This window comes from Lygodium microphyllum, chromosome 7 (genome assembly GCF_053477565.2).
Source record: "Lygodium microphyllum isolate KBCC chromosome 7, Lygodium_microphyllum_v1.1.10, whole genome shotgun sequence".
Taxonomy (NCBI): Eukaryota; Viridiplantae; Streptophyta; class Polypodiopsida; order Schizaeales; family Lygodiaceae; genus Lygodium; species Lygodium microphyllum.
In genome coordinates this window covers 163,162,007-163,186,835 of record NC_141141.1, presented here as the reverse complement: position 1 = coordinate 163,186,835, position 24,829 = coordinate 163,162,007, and the positions used below count along the sequence as shown (strand labels likewise).

The 24,829-nt window shown below is 49.2% G+C and overlaps 2 non-coding genes and 3 pseudogenes across 2 annotated transcripts; all 5 read right to left on the bottom strand.

The window, feature by feature from the left end:
* Positions 1–11,240: 11,240 nt before the first annotated feature.
* Positions 11,241–13,085, bottom strand: LOC148034199 (25S ribosomal RNA; annotated as a pseudogene).
* A 241-nt stretch (positions 13,086–13,326) lies between these two features.
* On the bottom strand, positions 13,327–13,479 carry LOC148034198 (5.8S ribosomal RNA). Its single transcript, XR_015691509.1, has one exon. It is a non-coding gene; the product is annotated as a 5.8S ribosomal RNA (ribosomal RNA).
* A 2,873-nt stretch (positions 13,480–16,352) lies between these two features.
* Positions 16,353–18,745, bottom strand: LOC148034197 (25S ribosomal RNA; annotated as a pseudogene).
* Positions 18,746–18,986: 241 nt separating this feature from the next.
* LOC148034196 (5.8S ribosomal RNA) lies at positions 18,987–19,139 on the bottom strand. The gene has a single exon (XR_015691517.1). It is a non-coding gene; the product is annotated as a 5.8S ribosomal RNA (ribosomal RNA).
* A 345-nt stretch (positions 19,140–19,484) lies between these two features.
* Positions 19,485–21,242, bottom strand: LOC148034195 (18S ribosomal RNA; annotated as a pseudogene).
* Positions 21,243–24,829: the final 3,587 nt, after the last annotated feature.

The following is a 24,829-nucleotide window of genomic DNA, read 5'->3' as shown; positions in this document are numbered from 1 at the left end:
GAAACCCCGCCCCCCCACGGCATGGCACAATGCCACCCCACCTCTCCTCCCCACATCACGACACACCCTCATCCCCCTCCCCCCCGCCTCTCAAAAAGCCCCCCCATCCCACCCCACCTCACCTCTTGAAACCCCGCTCAACCCACGCCACCTCACCCCCCACCACATGGCACACCTTCCTCCCCCTAAGAAAACCCTACTCCACCCAGCCCCCCTCCCCCCCCGCCTCTCAAAAAGCCCCCCCATCCCACCCCACCTCACCTCTTGAAACCCCGCTCAACCCACGCCACCTCACCCCCCACCACATGGCACACCTTCCTCCCCCTAAGAAAACCCTACTCCACCCAGCCCCCCTCCCCCCATAACATGGCACAATCCCCCCCTCCCCCCAACGACATGGCACAACCCCCCTCCATGACATGGCAACCCAGTGAAAAAATCTCGCTCCATCAATCCCACCCCACCTCATGTCAAAAAATCCCGCTCAACCCACCCCACCCCACCTCATTCCCTGATGACACGGCACGACCTCATCCCGCCCCCGGCCTCTCAAAAAACCCCCTACCCAACCCCACCTCGCCTCACCTCAAAAAACCCCACTCAATCCACTCCACCTCACCCCACCTCACCTCACCTCACCTCAGCCCCCCACAACACGACGCACCTTCCCTCCTTAAGAAAACCTGGCTCCCACCCAAACCCCCCCTCCCCCCACGATATGGCACAATCCCCCCACCCCCGCCTCTCAAAAACCCCCCCACCCCACCCCACCCCACCTCACCTCACCTCAAAAAGCCCCACTCAACCCACCCCACCTCACCCCCAAAAAAAAAACCCCGCTCCACCCTAAATCCCTCCCCCTCCCCACCTCACTTGACCCCACCCCACCCCACCTCACCTCACCTCACCTCACCTCACCTCACCCCCCCATGACATGGCGCACCTTCCCCCTCCTAAGAAAACCCCGCTCCACCCAACCTCACCCCCCCATGACACGGCACATCCCCCGCCCCACGACATGGCACAGCCCCCCCACCCCACCTCACCCCCCCACGACACGGCGCATCCCCCCCACCCCACCTCAAAAAACCCCGCTCCATCCAAACCACCCCACCTCACCTCAAAAAACCCTGCTCAACCCACCCCACCTCACCTCACCCCCCCACGACATGGCACACCCCCCCACCCGCCTCACCTCACCCCCCACGACACGACACACCCCATGCCCCACAATACGGCACACCCCCCCACCCCACCTCACCCCCCCATGACACGGCGCATCTCCTCCCCACCCCACCTCCAAAAACCCCGCTCCATCCACACCACCCTAGCTCACCTCAAAAAACCCCGCTCAACCCACCCCACCTCATCCCCCCATGACACGGCGTATCCCCCCCACCCCACCCCCAAAAACCTCGCTCCATCCAAACCACCCCACCTCATCTCAAAAAACCCCACTCAACCCACCCCACCTCACCTCACCCCCCCTACGATACTGCACATCCCACCTAACCCCCCACCCACCCCACCTCACCCCACCCACCCACCCACCCCACTCACCCCCACCCCACCTCACGACACACACCTCACCTCACCCCCACCCCACCCCACCACACCACCTCACCACACCACCCCCCCACGACATGGCACACCCTCCCACCCCACCTAACCCCCCCACGACACAGCGCATCCGCCCCCCCCACCCCACCTCATGGCACACACCTCACCTCACCCCCACCACACCACCCCCCCACGACATGGCACACCCCCCCACCCCACCTAACCCCCCCACGACACAGCGCATCAGCCCCCCCACCCCACCTCAAAAAACCCCGCTCAACCCACCCCACGTCACCTCACCCCCCCATGACATGGCACACCACCCCACCCCACCTCATCCCCCCATGAAGACACGGCGCATCCCCCCCACACCCCACCTTGAAAAACCCCGCTCCATCCACATCACCCCACCACACCTCAAAAAACCTCGCTCAACCCACCCCACCTCATCTCACCCCATGACATGGCACACCCCCTCCACCCCACCTCACCCCCCCATGACACAGCTCATCCCCCTGCACCCCACCTCAAAAAACCCCACTTCATCCACCCCACTTCACCCCCCACGACACGGCGCATCCCCCCCACACCCCACCTCGAAAAATCCTGCTCCATCCACCCCACCCTACCACACCTCAAAAAACCCTGCTCAACCCACCCCACCTCACCTCACCCCCCCATGACACGGCACATCCCCCCCCACCCCACCTCATCCCCCCATGACATGGCACATCGCCCCCGCACCCCACCTCGAAAAACCCCGCTCCACATCCACCCCACCCCACCACACCTCATAAGGCCCGACTCAACCCACCCCACCTCACCTTACCCCCCCCCCCCCCCACGACACGGCGCATCCCCTGGTACCTCACCTCACCTTACCCCCCCACGACACAACACATCCCCCCTGTACCCCACCTCGAAAAACCCCGCTCCACATCCACCCCACCCCACCACACCTCAAAAAACCCCGCTCAAGACACAGGTGGTGGGGGAGAGGGGGGCATGCCACGACATGCCATTCATACCACAGAGGACCTGTGTCCATGCGAGCACTAAACCCCGCGCACATGAGATTGAGTCATAGAATCCATGCCATGGATGAACTTGGAATGCCATCGGGTACCCTTTATGACCAAACGTGAGCATCCATACGAAGAGAACCTCGCGCACATAAGGACAATGAGGTACAAAAGATCAAGTCATAGAATCCACATCGTGGAGGGTGCATGTCCACGTGAAGAAGAGAACCCCACGCACGTCGAGGCAACACACAGAAGATCCGAGTCGTAGAGTCCATGCCGAGTTGTAGAGTCCATGCCACGGGGGGCGGACTTGAAATGCCACGGATGTCGACGAGGCAAGACAAGCATGAAAACCGCACTAACACAAGTGAGCCAAGGCAAGAAATGTGAAGAGAAGGCAATCAAATTTCCCACATGAGCTAGACTAGATTGGGTGCACTGTATTGTTTTGTTTTGTTTTGCGAGTCAGGTGTGTAATTGATAGGATATACCTACCCTCTACACAATGCTTTTGCAAGGCCAAACCCTTAAGCCCACGCTTTCGACAAGCAAGCCCGCTTATTACCGCCTCCTTCTAGCGAAACCACCGGGAGGACCGAGCATTGGGTGCACGGTGTGCACGAGGACTTGGGGGCGTGCCATGACACACAAGGGCTGAGGCCAAGAAAACCTCGTCAAATCGAGTGAAAGGGGGACAAACCAGTGTGGCGGCGGGCTGAATCTCAGTGGATCGTAGCAGCTGTTGAGATTCAGCAATCACACTCATTGACAGCCTCTTTGTATGGAGCTTTAGGGCCAAGGACATGTAGGCTAACCTATCCCATACGCACAGTGGTGCCTACTGCAGTTTCCTACTTTCCTATAAAGCATTGTAATTGCTTCCTTTTCTTAATGCAAATGATAGTACTCTTTTCTTTTTAGTAAAGTGTCAGTGTCATTGTCCACATACACAAGATTGTGTTTATGAGTCCAAGTCTCAATCTTGGAACCTAATTCACTTGTGTAACAAATAGTGTCTTTGTCTTCTCCATCATGAGTCCACACTTCTCCTTCCATCCACCATAACTAACTGCCATGTCCTAGATCTCGCATCTTTCACATGGTATCAGAGCCCAGACGGGCATGGCACTACTCCTTCAACTCCATTTCACTTTCATCTAGCTCAGCTTGAGCTCAGTCCAGCTCAAGACTTCATCTTCTACTCTTTTTTCTCACTACCCTGTTTGGCAGCCATAGCCAAACTTGCACCTACCTGCCTTTGAGCTCTTAGATCTCTTGAACTAGGCAATATCTCCCCAAGATCTCTTCTAGAGGATTGTTCCTAAAATCCCTAAGCTTCCCTCTGTTGCATAACAATCCAACATTGGGCTCCTATAGCTCCAGCATGGTCATTCTTCTGTGTTTCTATCTTGTGGCCACCATAGCCAGCCTGGACATACCTCTGATAGAGGGCTGAGATCTCCCTCTACAAGTCAAATCAGCCTATGACCTCTTCTTGGAAGATGTTCCCCAACACTAGGCGCAACTCCCTATCACAATAGCTGATGACATTGTTACTCTCTAGCCCTGGCATTATAGAAATTGACTATGCCTGTCCTGAACTGTGCCGATTCTGATCGAGTGCTCTGCATGCACCGTACAGCCCACGATCTGGTCAATCTCCATGGGGCTTTGATAGCCCTTCACATAAGCTTCCTAGACATGTAAATTTTTTTGAAAATGATCAAGAATTGAGGTCATAGCTGTTGAGATATCGAGCTCCACTCGTGATACGCCAGGGTGACCGTTGTGTATTTATGTCACCGACTTGTCAGTTGCAGATGCGGTTGGTACACCGCCCCTGAATAATAGCTACATGATAGCTATCCTTATCTACTCTAGTTCGTGGCTCAGTTAGTATGCCACCTTAGTTAGTTGAGTTTGGTTTGAGACCCATATAGAGGGTTCTTCTATTTCTTTGTACTTGAGTTCTTTTGGCTTACACAACTAAGAAGAGGAAAACTGTTTTCAGCCTCCACCCTTGTGTGTCTTCTCCCATTGTGCAAGCAAGGAAGCTTCAAGCGAGACTCCTTCCTTCTCTCCCATAATCTTGACATGGTATCAGAGCCTTGTTCGTGGTAAGGAGCTCAAGAAAGCAAGCCAAGCTCGCGGTGTTCTGGTAAGAGGAGTAGTGTTGCTTTCATTTTCTGTTTTGGGAGCAGATCTCTGTAGGTAGCACAGCCGGAAAGTGCAGGAGTGCATTGTCTCAGGTTGAGACGTCTTTCGCGGTGAAGCAAGAGGGCAGTATATGCTGCGGGTTAGGGCTTTAGCCCTGGCGACCTTGTTTTTTTGATTTGAGGCCATTTCGGGGCCTGTTTTGCAGACGGAAGTTTTCTGCACGCACTCAGGAAAAGGCTCAGTTTTATGCTGTGCAGCCACTGTTCTACAGGTCGGTGAAAAGTTACTGTAGAAATTGCATCGTATGCTTGTGCGCAGAGACATTGGGAGTTTCAGAATCATCCTTGGTTCTTGTTTATGCAAAATCGTCACTAGGAAGTGACTGTGTGGTCAAATACCACTTTCGCCAGTTTTGCAGATTTGCCCTTGTGAGGGTGAAGCTGTGTTTTTTTGCAGTGACAGAATTTCTTGCAGTATTCTGTAATGGCGTTTGATTCTCTTTCACAGATTGTCACTGAAAAGCTTGACAAGAACAACTTCCAGGCATGGAAGTTTAGAATGACGAATTTCCTTATGGGAAAAGGATATTGGGAATTTGTTGCAGGAAATGAAGAAGAACCAGTTCTTCCTGATGTTCCCAATCAACAGCAAATGCAGGCATTCAAAGCATGGCATGAGAGAGCCAGGAAAGTTATGTACTGGCTGTCTATCAGCATTTCAGACTCTATGATTGTGCATATTCAAGATCCAAGTACGCCAAAGGAGGCATGGGATACTCTGTCAAAGATGTATAGCACAAATACGCAAGCCAGGAAAATGCAGCTCAAGCAAGAGTTTCACAATGTGCAAAGAGAAAATATGAGCATCAATGACTACCACATGAAGGTGAAGAAGATTGCAGATGCACTTGCTTCCATTGGGTCGCCAGTGGAAGATGATGATTTAGTTTCTGTGACCTTGAATGGTCTAGGAAAGGATTATGCACAGTTTCAGACATCCATTTCAGTTCGTGAAAGATTTCCTGATTTTGAGGAGTTGACTGCTCTTCTAATTTCTGAGGAACAGAGAAATGGTGGTGCATCTTCTTCAGGAGGAACTTCAAAAGAAGCTGTCTTCTACTCAAATGCTGGAAGAGGTAGAGGCAGAGGTAGAGGAGGCCGATTTGGAGGCCGTGGCAGAAATCAGAATATGCAGCAGACTCAAGAAAACCAATCCTATGGAGGAGGACGTGGTAACTCTAGAGGCAAGGGGAGCCAAAGAGGTCGTGGTGGATGGCAAAGAGGCCAAAATGCAAACAGTAATGTTGAATGCTACTACTGTGGTAAAATGGGTCATATGGCTAAAGACTGCTATAAAAAGCAGAATGACATCATGAATGGAAAACTGCAACAAGGGAATTATGCATCTTCTAGTAGACAAGGTGATGACAGAAATGAGCACTTGTTTATGGTGCAGCACATGAACAATTCTGTGACAAGTGCAGAAGAAAGCAATGATGTATGGTATGTTGACTCAGGTGCATCAAACCACATGACAGGTCATGCAGAATGGATGGAGGATGCAAGGAAAATGGAAAAACCAGGATTTGTGGAGACTGGTGATGATACTGCACATCCTATTGTGCAGATTGGAAAAATTCCCTTGTCTATGCAGGATGGGAAAAAGAAATACCTGTCCGATGTATTTCATGTCCCGAATATCACCAAGAATCTGGTTTCTGTTGGTCAAATGGTTGAACAGGGCTTGCAGGTCAGATTTAATCCTCATGGATGCTTTGTTGAGGATATGAAAAATAAAGGTCGCTTGATAGCAAAAGGAAAGAAGAAGGGCAGAATGTTTACATTGGATGCAGACATGTCTGAATTGAGTGCAGCAATGTTTGCACATGGGACCGGTGTAGTTGCAGATATTGATATCTGGCATAAACGCATTGGTCATGTTAATGTACATCGACTTAAATCAATGCAGGCCCAAAATATTGTTGCAGGTTTGCCAAAATTCAAGGTTGCAGAAATGCATAAGGTATGTGAAGCCTGTCAGTTTGGAAAACAGGCAAGGAAACCATTTCCTAGACATGTTCAAGAGAGTGAAAAGCCATTGGAATTAATCCACTCTGATGTGTGGACTACTAAAGCTGCATCTCTTGGAGGCTGTCATTATTTTGTCACTTTTATTGATGACTATAGCAGAAAAGTTTGGGTGTATTTTATGAAAAAGAAAAGTGAAGTTTTTGGGCATTTCAAAACCCTTAAAGCTATGGCTGAAAAAGAAACAGGTCTGCAAATAAAATGCCTAAGGTCAGATGGAGGGGGAGAGTACCTCTCAAATGAGTTTGCAAAGTTCTTGCAGGAGCATGGCATAAAGCAGCAATATTCATGCAGTTATACCCCACAACAAAATGGAATTGCAGAAAGGAAAAACAGGCATATTGGAGAGGTATCTCGTGCCATGCTCAATGAAAAAGACTTGCCAGATTTTTATTGGGCTGAAGCAGTTGCTACAGCAGTCTACATAATGAACATGACTCCCACTGCAGCAATACATGGAATGACTCCAGAGGAGAGGTATACTGGTAGGAAACCAGATATTTCTCATTTGAAAATTTTTGGTTGCATTGCCTATGTACATGTGCCAGATGAGCTGAGATCCAAGTTGGATCCAAAAGCTGAGAAGTGCATCTTTATTGGTTATTCTCTGCAGCAAAAAGGGTATAGATGCTATAACCCTTCTACTCGTAAGTTTACAGTGAGCAGAGATGTTTTTTTTGATGAGATGAGTAGCTGGTATAAACCAGTAAATGTGATTGATGATGTAGATGCACAAAATGGTAATGCTGCACAAAATTCACAGCAGCAGTCACAAAATATTAGTGGACCTGGAGCGTCCTCTAGCAGTGGTTCACATTCTTTGCCATGGACAGGCAGATTGAGATCAGGAGAATCTTCTGAAGGCAGCGCAAATAGTGGTATGCAGGTATCACGAAAAGGAAAAGAGAAGGTAGATCAGCCCATGTTTGATGTGAATGCAGGTCACTCTTATGTGGATGGTGAATCCAGTGGCTCAGAACAGAGCATTGATGATGAGTTGGGTATTCCTTCTATTGTTACACCTGGAGTAAGGAAGACCAGGGATGTTTTGAGAGCACCTGGGAGTGAACCTACTTTGCGCAGGTCTACGAGAGCTAGGTATCCTGTGGATAGGCTGAAATATGATGGATTTACAGCCATTCACTATGCATATATGGTCAAAGTGATACAGGGAACCAGAACCCACTTCTTTTGAGCAAGCCATGGGAAAAGAAAAATGGGAGAAAGCCATGGATGAAGAAATGGATGCCTTGGAAGCAAATGCTACATGGGAATTGGTACCTTTGCCTAAAGGTAAGAATGCAATTGGCTGTAAGTGGGTTTATAAGGTGAAGCACAATGCAGATGGTTCTGTGAATAGATACAAGGCAAGATTAGTGGTCAAGGGGTATGCACAAACATATGGCATTGACTATGAAGAAACATTCAGTCCGGTTGCAAGGATGGCAACCGTAAGAGCAGTCATTGCTATGGCTGCATCAAAGGGATGGTCTTTACATCAGATGGATGTAAAGAATGCCTTCTTGCATGGTGATTTGCAAGAAGAGGTCTATATGGAGCAGCCACCAGGTTATGTGCATGCTGTTCATCCTGAGTTTGTTTGCAGGTTGAAGAAAGCCTTGTATGGCTTGAAGCAAGCACCTAGAGCATGGTCTGACAAGATAGGACAGTATCTTGTCACTATTGGCTTTCAGATTTCCAAGGCAGATTTCTCACTTTATGTGAGAAAAACAGAGAAAGGTATTATGCTACTTGTCATTTATGTTGATGATTTGATTATGACAGGTGATAGTGATGAAGATATCCTTCATGTGAAAATGCTATTGAAGCAGAAGTTTGAGATGAAGGATTTGGGAGAGCTGCGTTATTTCTTGGGCATTGAGGTGATTAGATCACCAAGTGGGATACAGCTCTTGCAGAGGCAGTATGGATTGGACATGTTGTCCAAATATGGGATGACAGGCTGTAAGCCTATTTCAGTTCCTTTGGAGCAGAATGTGAAGCTGAGCACAGATGCAGGTGAGTTTCTAGAAGACCCTACTATGTACAGACGCATAGTAGGAAGTTTGATTTATATGACTATTACCACGCCAGATTTGAGCTATGCTATTGGATTGGTAAGTCAGTTTATGCAGGCTCCAAGGAAACCACATTTGGATGCGGCTAGACGCATACTCAGGTATGTGAAGTCCACATTGCAGTATGGACTATTTTATGAGACTGGGGTTCAGATACAGTTGCATGGATACACTGATGCTGATTGGGCTGGTAGTATTTCTGATAGACGATCTACCACTGGATATGTGTTCTCTTTTGGGAGTGCTGCAGTCACTTGGAGCAGCAAGAAACAGCCTACAGTTGCCTTGTCGAGCACAGAGGCTGAGTACAGGGGTGCAGCAATGGCTGCATGTGAGGTAGCTTGGTTGCATAAGCTACTTTATGATATGCATCAGTCTACAGATGGACCAGTTGTCATTTATTGTGACCACATGAGTAGTATACACTTGGCAAATAACCCAGTCTATCATGCTAGAACAAAGCACATTGAGGTGCATTATCACTATGTGCGAGAGAGGGTTTTACTAGGTCTTATTGATCTAGTTTATGTCAGCACAGAGGATCATGTAGCTGACATATTCACAAAGGCATTGGGCGCAGAGAAGCTGCGCAAGTGCAGAGAAGCTGCGCAAATTCAGAGACCTGCTTGGTGTGCAGGAATTGGGATTGAGCTCGAGGGGGAGTGTTGAGATATCGAGCTCCACTCGTGATACGCCAGGGTGACCGTTGTGTATTTATGTCACCAACTTGTCAGTTGCAGATGCGGTTAGTACACCGCCCCTGAATAATAGCTACATGATAGCTATCCTTATCTACTCTATTTCGTGGCTCAGTTAGTATGCCACCTTAGTTAGTTGAGTTTGGTTTGAGACCCATATAGAGGGTTCTTCTATTTCTTTGTACTTGAGTTCTTTTGGCTTACACAACTAAGAAGAGGAAAACTGTTTTCAGCCTCCACCCTTGTGTGTCTTCCCCCATTGTGCAAGCAAGGAAGCTTCAAGCGAGACTCCTTCCTTCTCTCCCACAATCTTGACAACTGAAAAACCAGGCCCCTGTCTCAGAAACCCTAATTCCACCATAGCCAAAATCTCCCAAGCTCATCTTTTCCCTCATTTTCTCACTCCTGACACTTAACCAAGCTAAAGCCCACTCTGATCCATTGTCCCAGCACCAAATCAAGGAGGGGAAGGACCTGAGAAGATTAAAGAACGAGTGAATGACCCCGAACAAGAAGAATCAAGCTCAACATCAGCACAGACATAGTGTGTTTTCACACTGTCATTACATGTGTCTCTTGACACATTGTAATCTGCTCTTCCACTAATAAAATCTCAGAATTCTGGAGTTGATTTGCTACTGATCTTGCAACCTCAACATGGGAAAAGACTCTCCAAATGCTCGATTCAAAGGAGTCGAGTTTCACACCTGGCAAACCCGCATCAAGCTCATTCTGATGAAGAAGGATTGTCTTTGGGCCATCACAAATGCCAAAGAGAAGAAACCTGGGGATGTAGAACTTGCAGTTACTTGGCAAAAGAATGATGACATGGCACAAGCCATCACTAAACTGGAATTGGACGATAGCTACATCCATCATGTGGATGCCTGTGACATGCCCCATGACACTTGGGACAAATTGGATACCTTATTTGGTGCACAGTCAAAGTCATCTAAGTATGGTCTATTGATTGAATTTTTCCAACTTGATATGAAGCCTCATACATCCCTGGCATCCCATCTAAACTACATGGAAAGCCTGCTTACTCAACTTGCAGGGATAAAGCTAAAAATGGATGAAGATGTTTGTATTGGTGTCTTGTTAAAAAGTTTGCCTCCTGCTTATGATAATGTATCAACCACTCTAACTAATATGCATGATCCTCAACTTGTTGATATTAAAGCCTCTCTGCTAGAGGAAGAAAAGAAACTTAAAAGCAAAGAAGAGCCTAGCACTTCAAAGGATGAACAAATGTTATATGTAAACAACAGATACAAAGGTAAAAAGGAACCGCTCTTCTGTGACTTCTGCAAAAGGACCGGACACACTGAGAAGTTCTATCATGCTAGAAAGAGGTCCGAAACGGCCTATCTTGCAACTATGAAAGAAGAAGAATACCATGGACCAAAAGATGAAGATGAAGACCACCAGGATCGAAAGGATAAGACTCATCAGTCCTTCTACTCTCATTACTCTGATAGACTGTTTTAAAAGCCTTGTATTTCCTTTCCCTAATGCTTCCTGCCATAAGCTTTGTAAACTCCTTATGTAACTTGGCATTACAGTCCCTATACACTTTGTGAGGCCCCTGTTATAGCCTCTAGATGTCCATCATGTTCCTTAATTTTTCTTTCTAAGAAATTCTGCTCTTCGTTCACCTTGGAGACTTGATGCGGTTATGAGTATGACTGGGCATGATCGGCATTTGCTCCTGCAGATTTTTACAGGCCACCAGGGGCGCACCGAACACACTTTACCAGCGCTGGACCCTATCTCCGGGTGATCCGATTTTAGGGTGGGCGAGGCCCCCGCCGACGTCTCCGAATTCGGTCACATTGCCGTCCACTACCACGTCTCGGTTCCGGAATATTAACCCGATTCCCTTTCAATGAGCGGCGCGCATTGCGCCCTTGACAGAGGATTGCCCCATCTCTTAGGATCGACTAACCCATGTCCAATTGCTGTTCACATGGAACCTTTCTCCACTTCGGTCTTCAAAGTTCTCATTTGAATATTTGCTACTACCATCAAGATCTGCACTGGAGGTCGTTTCACTAGTGCTCGCGCCCAGAGCTACGCCACGACCCCCATGCCCTCCTACTCATTGGGGCCTTGCACTCACCCCGATGGCCAGGTATAGGTCACGCGCTTCAGCGCCATCCATTTTCGGGGCTAGTTGATTCGGAAAGTGAGTTGTTACACACTCCTTAGCGGATTTCAACTTCCATAACCACCGTCCTACTATCTTAATCAATCAACACCCTTTGTGGGATCTAGGTTAGTGCGCAGTTTGGCACCGTAACCTAACTTTTGGTTCATCCTGCATTGCCAATTTTTCTTACAAAAAATGGCCCACTTGGAGCTCGCATTCCGTGCTAGGGTTCAACAGAGCAACCCTGGAAAATTACCTATTTAAAGTTTGAGAATAGGTCGAGGGTGTTTCACCCCCGATGCCTCTAATCATTCGCTTTACCTGATAAAAATGCTAGGAGCTCCAACTATCCTGAGGGAAACTTCGGAGGGAACCAGCTACTAGATGGTTCGATTAGTCTTTTGACCCCTACACCCAAGTCTGACAAACAATTTGCACATCAGTATCGCTATGAGTCTCCACTAGAGTTTCCTCTAGCTTCGCCCTACTCACGCATAGTTCACCATCTTTTGGGTCCCAGCAGGTATGCTCCTACTCAAACCTTTCACAGAAGATCATGGTCGATCGATGGTGCACCCCATGAAGGGGATCCCACCTATTAGGTTCCTTGCGCCTCCGTGGGTTTGCCACCCACTAGCTCGCGTACATGTTAGACTCCTTGGTCCATGTTTCAAGATGGCTCAGATGGAAAGCCCAGAGCGCCAGCGTCCCGAGAGTGCAGGTGCAGAGCCCGCCACAAGTGGTGCACGCTTTGTTCCTCGGCCGACACGATGGTATCGGTGAGTCATCTAAAGCCCGCTCGTATCCCGCCGCATCGGCCCACGCTGACCAGCACCCCCCGTTGAGCGACGAACTAGTTCGCACCGTTCTGCATCCGACCGGGGTGCACCTGCGGCCTCCATTCGCTTCCCTCCCAGTAATTTCAAGCACTTTTTAACTCTCTTTTCAAAGTTCTTTTCATCTTCCCCTCGCGGTACTTGTTCGCTATTGGTCTCTTAACCATATTTATCCTTGGATGGAATTTACCACCCACTTAGGGCCGCATTCCCAAATAGCCCAACTCGTCGACGGTGCCTCGTGGAGCGACAGGGTCCGAGCTCGACGAGGCTCTCACCCTCTCTGACGCCCCTTTCTAGGGGGACTTGGGCTCGGTCCGCCACAGAGGACGCCTCTCCAGACTACAACTCGCATGGCAAAGCCATGCGATTTCCAAGCTGGGCTCTTTCCAGTTTGCTCGTAGGGTAGCTACTAGGAAAATCTTGGTTAGTTTCTTCTCCTCCGTGTGATATGCTTAAACTCAGCGGGTAGCGTTGCCTGATTTGACGTCCGAGTTGCGTTTCGGGTCAGCGAGGGCAAGCCCCGGCTCCGAAAAGCCCGATCCGACACGTGCACCTTGGAAGAGGTCCCCGCAAATAGCCGCCACCTCGACGAGGAGACGAACCACCCTTGCGGAGCAACGTCACTACACGGTGCTGCTAGTACATTTCAGCCAACTGCGGCATCATGTCGGAGCACGGACGACCAATTCCACCCTCCCCCAAAGAAGGGGAGAGGGTGTTGGGGAGTTAGGGATGCTCAAGCAGGCATGCCCTTGGACGAGCCATGGGCACAAGGAGCATCCAAAGACTCGATGATTCACGGAATTCTGCAATTCACACTACATATCGCATTTTGCTGCGTTCTTCATCGTTGCAAGAGCCAAGATATCCGTTGTTGAGAGTCGTTGTGTTTTGTTTTTTAATCCTCCCGAGGGGAGGAATCTCAAACAAGACAAGGTTTATTAAGTTCCTCCTGTCACCCCCGCGTGAGGGAAGGGGCAAAGGGTTTATGAAGGTGGCGACATGCCCGAACGAGCACGATGGAGGGGGATCATCCTAAGCAAGGAAGAGAGGTCGAAGGTGTCCCTCCTTCCTCCTCCACTGGCCGCACGGTCGTAGGAAAACCCTGAAGCATAGCCTCCCCCACTGTCGCCTGGACTCCAACGAGGGGAGAGAGAATGCCGACCGCGCCTCCGAGTGCAATCCCTTAGGGACATTCCACGGTTTGCATTGTTCTCACAGACGTGTGTCAATTATCCTTCCGCATGTTCACCTACGGAAACCTTGTTACAACTTCTCCTTCCACTAAATGATAAGGCTTATTGAACTTCTCACAATGTCACCGGTGGCAAACCACTAGAGTTGCCACAATTCGAAAACTTCACCGGACTATTCAATCGGTAGGAGCGACGGGCGGTGTGTACAAAGGGCAAGGACATAGTCAACGCGAGCTGATGACTCGATCAATAATTGCAATGATCTATCCCCATCATGATGAAATTTCAAAATATTACCCAGACCTCTCGTCCCAGGTGGTAAACTCGTTGAATTCATCAGTGTAGCGCGCGTGTGGCCTAGAACATCTAAGGGCATCACAGACCTATTATTGCCTCAAACTTCCATGGCATTTTGACACAGCCTTTGATCATAATTTGGCTTGCCACTCTAGCTTTCAGCTCTCCAATATTGTTGCTCATGGTCTGCTTCTTCTTTAATAATCGTTTGCTCATCTTCAACATCTGATTCCTTATATGTTGAATCCATACTACCAAGTTGTAATTGGACAGTTTCCTGAGTTTGTCAATTGTGCGCTGCCAGTGCTTACTTCATCCTTTCTACCATCTGAGGTAGCATTCTTTGTTGTTCGGGAGTCAATTGGCCATCTGATATCATCTGTTCAGCCATGGCTATGTGGCATTGTGTTGCAGACAAAAACTCTTGATCATTCAATAGATCTTTTGCACCGCTTTCACTTTCTGATTCACTTTCTGACTCAAAATCCCTATCTGCATTGTGCATATCAGCACACGGCCTTTCTGACTCACTTTCTGACTCATATTCACTGTCTGAATTGTATATATCAACACATTGTATAGGTTGACATGCGGGGGGTGTCTTTGTTGGAACTAAATCATCTGGCATACCCCCCTACGCGATGATTTCACCATATTGTTTTACCATATCTATGTGCAATTGGCGCTCCACACACACCGAATCAAAGGCTAACTTTTTCTTGTGGTTTTCAGACCGCTCAGCTATGTTGTCATTGACTACTCGAAGACACATTTTTGTTAGAAGTTGTGTGTCCTTAACGAGCTTCAATTTGCCTTGTGTGTCCTTGACAAGCTTCAATTTGCCTTGAAAATCTTTTTCTTCTTTCTTTGACAGAATATGGCCATTTTGCAACGATTGTATTTTCGTTGACCAAAGAATTCGTTTTTCATCCTCATTTTTGAACTAATGGGTCAAAATCTTGTATTTTTCAGCATAAAAATTCTCAATTTGCTGTTTTTCGGCCTCATTTTGGGCTCTATCCACTCTTTTGTGCTCATTTTTCACTTTTCTAGCACCTATCTTCTTTTTACCCATCGTACTTTGACCAGGCTCACTCACACGGGGTCATTGTGCACCAACCAAGGAGTTTTCTCTGATACCAAGTGTGACGACACTCCCCTGGAGCCGTCATGGGGTAGGCAATGCCTACCCCGTGGAGCCCTCCTCATGAGGGATCACCCTCTAATCAGTGGCCCCACAGCAGTGCGGAAGCTTTTTTCAAGGTAACTTGGGACACGACACGTAACGTGTCATGGGCAGCAAAAGGTAACACATAACGGGCAAGGTAACATGACACGGAAATGAGGTAACGTGATATGTATATTATGAAGTGCAACGGAGGCACGAGAATAATTACAAGAAGCCAAAAATGCTTGAGGGACGATAAATCACATGTAGAGGGTGGATGCTATCAACGTGCATACCACGATGCCATCATGTGGGTGAGGGAGGACTACTACCCTCATAGGTGCAATCGGCTCCAACTGCAAGGCATACCTACAAAGCTCAAAATTGTTTTCGGGGGGGGAGGGCGCATCACATCGCGTCTTCATGGCTTGTTGAGGGGAGGGGGGGCTGAATTTCGGAGGGGGGAGGGCGCGTTGCGACATAATGTGGTGTATGTTGAGGGGTGAAGGGGGGGGGCGAATTTTGGAGGGGGGGAGGGCCGAATTTTGGAGGGAAGGTGGGGGGGGCGAATTTTGGAGGGGGGGAGGGCATGTCGCGTTGCAACATGGTGTGTGTTGAGGAAGGGGGGGGAGGGAGACCCGTCATGGTGGGTGTGTGTGTGTGTGTTGAGGGGAGGGGGATGTCATGTTATGTTGGGGAGGGGGAGGGGGCCGCATCGCGTCGCATCGTGTCATGGGGAGGAATGTCATGTTATGTTGTGGAGGAGGAGGGGGGCGTGTCATATTGTGTCGTCGCGTCGTGTCGTGTCATGGGGCGGGGATGTCATGTTATGTTGGGGAGGGGGAGGGGGGCGTGTCGTGCCATGTTCTGTCATGGGGGGGGGATGTTATATTATGTTGGGGAGGGGGAGGGGGAGGTGGAGGGGGAATGCCATGTTATGTTGGAGAGGGGGAGGGGGAGGGGGAGGGGGAGGGGGGCCCGTTGCGCCGTGTCATGTCATGGGGGGGGATGTCATGTTATGTTGGGGAGGGGGAAGGAGGCATGTCGCGTTGTGTCGTGTCATGGGGGGGATGTCATGTTATGTTGGGGAGGGGGACAAATAGGTGCGGCAGCGGGCTGAATCTCACTGGATCATAGCAGCAAGGCTACTCTGCCACTTACAATACTCAGGCACATATTTAAGTCATCTACAAAGGATTCATCTCCCCGGTTGTTCAGAATTTTCATTCAGAGTCCTCGAGGTGACCACTTCCAGCACCTCGAGGGAAGACTCTCAACACATGCTCTCGGGGACGCCCAAGCGCCCCTACTATCAGTCGGGGGAGGTAGAGAGCATGGCATCTAGCATGGATTTTGACTTAGAGGCATTCACTCATAATCCTACACATGGTAGCTTCGCGCCACTGGCTTTTCAACCAAGCGCAATGACCAATTATGTGAATCAATGGTTCCTCTTGTACTAAGTTGAATTACTATTGTGGAACCACTCATTAGTAGGGTAAAACTAATCTCTCTCACGATGGTCTAAACCTAGCTCACGTTCCCTATTGGTGGGTGAACAATCCAACACTTGGCGAATTCTGCTTCGCAATGATAGGAAGAGCCGACATCAAAGGATCAAAAAGCAATGTCGCTATGAACGCTTGGCTACCACAAGACAGTTATCCCTGTGGTAACTTTTCTGACACCTCTAGCTTCAAATTCCAAAACACTAAAGGATCGATAGGCCATGCTTTCACAGTTTGCATTTGTACTAAAAATCAACATGAAATGTTCTTTTACCTTTTTGTTCCACACGAGATTTCTGTTCTCGTTGAGCTCATCTTAGGACACCTGCATTATCTTTTTAGAGATGTGCCACCCCAACCAAACTCCCCACCTGACAATGTCTTCTGCCTAGATCGGCAGCCAGCACGCCTTAAGACTAGAAGTAGGGGCCGAGCCCCACCTCCACCTCATGGAGTAAGTAAAATAACGTTAAAAGTAGTGGTATTTCACTTGCGCCAAGTTCTCATTTGAATATATGCTACTACCACCAAGATCTGCACTGGGGGCCATTTAACTTAGGCTTGCGCCCAGAGCTGCGCCATGACCCCCACGCCCTCCTACTCATCAAGGCCTTCCACTCACCCCGATGGCCGGGTATAGGTCGCGCGCTTTAGCGCCATCCATTTTCGGGGCTAGTTGATTCAGCAGGTGAGTTGTTACACACTTCTTAGTGGATTTTGACTTCCATGACCACCATCATGCTATCTTAATCAATCAACACCCTTTGTGGGATCTAGGTTAGCGCATAGTTCGGCACCGTAACTCCGCTTTCAATTCATCCCACATCGCCAATTCTGCTTACCAAAAATGGCCCACTTGGAGTTCGCATTCCGCGCCACGGTTCAACAGAGCAACCTCGGCCGCTTACCTATTTAAAGTTTGAGAATAGGTCGAGGGTGTTTCACCCCTGATGCCTCTAACCATTTGCTTTACTTGATAAAACTGTGAGGAGCTCCGGCTATCTTGAGGGAAACTTCAGAGGGAACCAGCTACTAGATGGTTCGATTAGTCTTTCGTCCCTATACCCAAGCCTGACAAACGATTTGCATGTCAGTATCGCTACGAGTCTCCACTAGAGTTTTCTCTGCCTTCACCCTGCTCAGGCATAGTTCACTATCTTTCGGGTCCCAGCAGGTATGCTCCCACTCAAACCTTTCACAGAAGATCATGGTCGGTCAATGGTGCACCCCATGAAGGGGATCCCACCTGTCAGGTTCCTTGTGCCTCCATGTGTTTGCCACCCACCGGCTCACGTACATTTTAGAATCATTGGTCTATATTTCAAGACAGGTTGGATGGAAAGCCCACAGTGCCAGCGTCTCGAGCATGTAGGTGCAGAGCCTACCACAAGTGGTGCATGCTTCGTTCCTCAACCAACGTGACAACATCGATGATCCATCTAAAGCCCGCTCTTGTCCTGCCGCACCGGCCCACGCTGACTAGCACCCCACGTTGAGCGGGGGACTAGTTTGCACCGTTCCACATCCGATCAGGGCGCACCCGTGGCCTCCATTCGCTTTCCTCCCAGCAATTTTAATCACTTTTTAACTCTCTTTTCAAAGTCCTTTTCATCTTTCCCTTGCGGTACTTTTTCGCTATCAGTCTCTTGCCCATATTTAGCCTTGGATGGAATTTACCACCCACTTAGGGCTACATTCCCAAATAGCCTGACTCATCGATGGTGGCTCGTGGAGCGACAGGGTCCGAGCTCGATGGGGCTCTCACCCTCTCTGACGCCCCTTTCCAGGGGGACTTGGGCTTGCTCCGCCGCAAAGGCCGCCTCTACAAGCTACAATTCGCACGACAAAGCCGTGTGATTTCCAAGCTGGGCTCTATCCGGTTCACTCACAATAGCTACTAGGCAAATCCTGGTTAGTTTATTCTCCTCCACTTAGTGATATGCTTAAACTCAGCAGGTAGCCTTGCCTAATTTGAGGTTGAAGTTGCGTTTTGGGTCACCGAGGGCAAGCCCCGGCTCCGAAGAGCCCGATCTGACACGTGCACCCTGGAAGAGGCACCCGCAAATAGCCACCACCTCGACGAGGAGACGAACCACCCTTGCGGAGCAACGTCACCGCACGGTGCTGCCGGTACATTTCAGCCAACCGCGGCATCACGTCGGAGCATGGACGACCAATTCCACCCTCCCCTGAAGAAGGGGAGAGGGTGTAGAGGAGTTAGGGATGCTCAAGCAGGCATGCCCTTGGACGAGCCCCGAGCGCAAGTTGCGTTCAGAGACTCGATGATTTGTGGAATTCTGAAATTCACACTACGTATCGCATTTTGCTACATTCTTCATTGTTGCAAGAGCCAAGATATCCATTTCTAAGAGTCGTTGTGTTTTGTTTTTCGATCCTCCCGAGGGGAGGAAGCTCAGACAAGACAAGGTTTATTAAGTTACTCCTACCACCCTCGCGTGCGGGGAGGAGCAAAGGGTTTATCAAGGTGGCGGCATGGCCAAATGAGCATGACAGAGGGGGATCACCCCGAGCAAGGGAGAGAGTTCGAAGGCGTCCCTCCTTCCTCCTCCACCCGCACGGTCGCGGGACGACCCCAAATCATAGCCTCCCCCACTGTCGCCTGCCAACTCTGACGAGGGGAGAGAGGATGCCGACCACGCCTCCAAGCGCGATCCCTCATGAACATTCCACGGTTCGCATTGTTCTCATGGATGTGTGTCAATGATCCTTCCACAGGTCCACCTACGGAAACCTTGTTACGACTTCTCCTTCCTCTAAATGATAAGGCTTAATGAACTTCTCACAATGTCACCGGTGGCAAACCACCAGCGTCGCCGTAATCCAAAAACTTCACCGGACCATTGAATCAGTAGGAGCGATGGGCGGTGTGTACAAAGGGCAGGGACGTAGTCAATGCGAGCTGATGACTCGCGCTTACTAGGAAGTCCTTGTTGAAGGTCAATAATTGCAAAGATCTATCCCTATCATGATGAAATTTCAAAAGATTATCCACACCTCTCGACCCAGGTGGTAAACTTGTTGAATTCATCAGCATAGCGCGCATGCGACCCAGAACATCTAAGGGCATCACAGACCTATTATTGCCTCAAACTTCCATGGCCTAGACGGCCATAGTCCCTCTAAGAAGTTGGCCACGAAGAGGATCCTTCGTGTAACTAGTTAGTAGGCTGAGGTCTGGTTTGTTAACGGAATTAACCAGACAAATCACTCCACCAACTAAGAACGGCCATGCACCACCACCCATAGAATCAAGAAAGAGTTCTCTGTCAATCCTTACTATGTCTGGACCTGGTATGTTTCCCCGTGCTGAGTCAAATTAAGTCGCAGACTTCACTCCTAGTGGTGCCCTTCCATCAATTCCTTTAAGTTTCAGCCTTGCGACCATACTCCCCCCAGAACCCAAAAACTTTGATTTCTCATAAGGTGCTGGCGAAGTCATCAAAATAACATCCACCAATCCCTAGTTGGCATCGTTTATGGTTGATACTAGGATGGTATCTGATCGTCTTCGAGCCCCCAAATTTCGTTCTTGATTAATGAAAACATCCTTGGCAAATGCTTTTGCAGTAGTTCGTCTTTCATAAATCCAAGAATTTCACCTCTGACAATGAAAGACGAATGCCCCCAACTATCCCTATTAATCATTACTCTGGTCCCGAAGACCAACACAATAAAACTAGATTCCTATCGTGTTATTCCATGCTAATGTATTCAGAGCATAGGCTTGCTTTGGGCACTCTAATTTTTTCAAAGTAACATCACTGAATCCACGTCCTAGCCAATTAAGTCCAGGAGCACGTCTCCGACAGAAAGGGCGGGGCGATCAGTGCACACCAAAGGAGGCGGACGGCATGCTTTGCCCCGAGATCCAACTACAAGCTTTTTAACTGCAACAAGTTAAATATACACTATTGGAACTGGAATTACGGTGGCTACTGGCACCAGACTTTCCCTCGAATGGATCCTCGTTAAGGGATTTAGATTATACTCATTCCAATTACCATATTGGTAAAAGCCCAGTATTGTTATTTATTGTCACTACCTCCTCGTGTCGGGATTGGGTAATTTGCGCGCCTGCTGCCTTCCTTGGATGTGATATCCATTTCTTAGGCTCCCTCTCCAGAATCGAACCCTAATTCTCCCTCACCCATCACCACCATGGTAGGCCTCTATCCTATCAGCGAAAGTTGATAGGGCAAAAATTGGAATGAAGCATCGCCGGCTGAGGCCGTGCGATTCGAGAAGTTATCCTAATTCACCGCAGAAGTCGGGAGTTGGTGCACGTATTAGCTCTAGAATTACTACGGTTATTCGAGTAGCAAGGTACCATCAAAGAAACTATAACTGATTTAATGAGCCATTCGCAGTTTCACAGTACAAGAGAGTTTATACTTACACATGCATGGCTTAATATTTGAGACAAGCATATGACTACTGGGGCAGGATCAACCAGGTAGCTATCTTTCATCACACAAGCAGCACCGCTGCTGCTGCGCGTTCCGACTCCACATCAAGTGTGGGTGCGGGGCAAAAAGGCACGACCTCATGACCAATGTGCTCTTCTTGATGTAAAGAGAAAGAGGGGAGGAGCACGAAGGCTTGAGAGTTTACGGGGAGAAAAAGAAAATGACAAATGGGGATGGGACGAGGGCATGCTTTTGTCTCCCACCGTGGACAAAGCCACACACGAGCACGTGCATCAGCCATCACCACCACCACACATGAGTCATGCTCTGCGTTGTCTTGTCTGCCACATTTCGAGCTTGTGTCGAGTCAAAAGACGATGGAGATGCTCATGCATTCCATTGTTTCGCATCAACAAGAGCCCATCAAGAGGTGCACTCAACCCCACTGGGAACAAGCCCCGCAGATGAAGCAGCACCTCGATCACATCGTTCCATTGGTTTCGGTCCATTTATATCGAGACAAGCCGCACAATATTCACACTGAGATTTGCCATTAGCATTGAGAACCATGGAGCTCGAACACGATCTCGCCACCAATGAGACGCGTGTTCAAGGCACCACACTTCACACCTCACTACCTAGTGGGCACACGTTGACCGCCACGATGCGATGTCCTCACAAGGATCACCACAAGTCGCTTGAGCCTAACCGTTTGATGGGGGGTACATGGCATTTGCTCACGAGACACTCCTCGTGCAACAAGACGGATGCGGAGACCATATGCCTCACATCACCCTCCCTTGGATCTCCAAGGAGTGTTTTGATGGAGCAAGCACCAATACCCTTATATGTGCTGTGGCACTGACTTTCTAGTCCCACGGGTCCGCACGTGAAGCCCGCACAAGAAACATGGCCCACGGGCACCTAGCACCACATCGCATCTTGGAACACATAACAGAAGCCAACTCGCAAGACATGTTAAGATGACACGCCGTAGAGCATGACCCCGTCGCATCGTGTCGCGTCAGGTCACGGGCCATTCATTTATTCTCATGGCTCCACGAATCTTCCCCGTGCCTTCTCACGACTCTCCATGGTCCTTCTCATCAGACCCCAGGTACCAGATTTTCCGCTTCTTTACCCCACTCACCGGATCAAAGAGCTCTAGCTTCTTTATACTCGCCAACACCTACAAGTTTTGGCCCTCTTTCCATGTCGCTTCACACGGCCCCCATCTTTATACTCCTGCCTCTAGAAGTGTCCACCCTTCTTTTGCCTTCCAGCCCGGCTTATTTAGCCTCGCTCGAGGTCCATGAGCTCTGAGCCCCGGCTTATTTATACTCACCCCACGTCCACAAGTCTTCACACCACCATCCGCCCGGTCCATTGCCCTTCTCGGCTTCACTGCCATCGGCATGGGGTCTTCCTTCCTTCCCCTCTTTATCGACCCAACTTGGCTTATTTATACTCACCCCAGGTCCACGAGTCTCGACACCGTTCTTTATACTCCCGGTGTTAGGAGTCTCTTCCTTCCCCTCTTTCTCCACCCAGCCCGGCTTGTTAATACTCGCCCTAGGTCCACGAGTCTCGGCACCGCTCCTTATACTCCCGACATTAGGAGTCTTCTTCCCCTCTCCCAAAATCCACCTCTTCCTTCTCCTAGCCTGGTTTCTTTATACTCGGCCCAAGGTCACGAGTCTCGCAACCGTTCTTTATACTCCTAGTGTTAGGAGTCTCCCTTCCTTCGGCCCTCTTGGCCTTTGCTCTCGGCCATTCATTTAAGCTCGCAGCTCCACGAGCGTTGTGCACCACAGATCTTATTTTCTCTTCCTCAACTCCTTCCATGCACTCGACCATTCTTTTATACTCCCAACTTAAGGAGTCTTGCATCTTCTAAATCAGCTTCGCCATTCTTTTATACTCGCAGTGTTACGAATCTTCTCCATGTCATCTCTTCACCTCCTCATCTCCTTCTCCATCCTCATCTTCTTTACTTCAAAAACTTAGGGCCGCAGCCCGTTTCCATCTTTTTCTTCATAAAAACTTGGGCCTTTTGCCTGCATCTTTGTTTTCTACTCTTTCCACTCCTTCTCGCCTCTGCTTTCTTCCACTCCATCCTCTTCTTCTTCTTCAAACAAAGGGCCTTCTTGCCCTAACCAAAACTCTTCAACACAAGCCCGCTTGCTTTATACTCCCTGGGTTGAGATTTGCAAGACCATAGCCTTTTAGCTTCCCTTCACGTGACTTCAGCATCGCAGGTTCTTTTTGACACTCTTTAGTAGCCCCATAACAAGCAGACATAGTCTTTCAGCTCCAAATAATTTAACCCACGGCCATCCATACTCCGCTCCGTTTCGCCTCTTGGCTCATTCTTCAGCTCTTCAAACAGATATCCAATCCGCATCCTCCAACAAGTGATCTCACCATAAGCCCATGTTCTTTATCCTCTTGCCAAGTCCGGGAGTCTTTGGCTTTGACTTAAAGGGTTTCATTCAACAGACTAAAAATTCACTCGTAGGAGCTCATCCACTCCATCAGATACACCCTCTCATCTCAACCTTGCCCGCGTTGTTTATACTCCTGCCAGGTCCGGGAGTCTTCAAATATATCAACTTTACTCCTCCTCCTGTACCCGCTTTCTTTATCCTCGCGCCAAGCCCACGAGTCTTCTCTCGAGACACTAAGCCCGTAGGCTCCATCTTCAGCTCGCACAGATTTCAAGTCAACTAGGCTGCCCTTGAGCCGTGATGATAAAGAGCTACACAAATTTCTCTGATCTGCTCCAAAATACACTATCTCTAATCTGCATAAACCCTTCAATCTTATTTTTTGGTCCACCAACAAGATTTGGTCTCATATCATGGCTCTCATAGCCCCAAGAGATCCGTTTTTAGCACAAATGAGCATATCACTTCACTGCCCGTGGTTAGGCATAGATTTAGGTTCAAACAGATCAGCTACATCAGTCTCTTCACAAATGAAGACAAGTTGTGGGTAGTAGCACGCAGCCCCAACCCTGCTTCATTTCCAATGACGGCTCATTTTTTCAACACATGCAACTTGAACAAGCTTGACTTTGACCTCTCGACTTGCTGGACACTCATAGCCTGAAATCTTGGCCGACTTGCCTCCACCCATGTTGACCACCCTAGTAGTCGGGTAGGAGGTAGCTCTGATACCAACTGTGGCGTTGACATTCTGATCCCACAGGTCTGCACACGAAACCCGCACAAGAAACATGGCCCACGGGCACCCAGCACCGCATCACGTCTTGGAACACGTAGCAGAAGCCAACTCACAAGACATGTCAAGGTGACATGCCATCGCATCACAACATGACCCCATCGCGTCACGTCACGGGCCGTTATGCCCCATGATATCCCTCCCGCGTTGCGGTTTGCTCACAACACGCGTAACACAATTTTCTAACTCGCACAAGGGTAACTTGGCGCTTGGATTCGCCGGATCGCGCCACTGAAGAGTTCCGGGCTCACAAGGATCCACACTCAACCATCTTAGAATACGGCGCCACGGGGGCGACACGGTTCACAACCCACCTTTCCTCATAAGAAGTCATGGTGACTCAAACTTGGAACACGGGGCACGGCTGCCTCACTCAAAATGAGAACCCTGCATG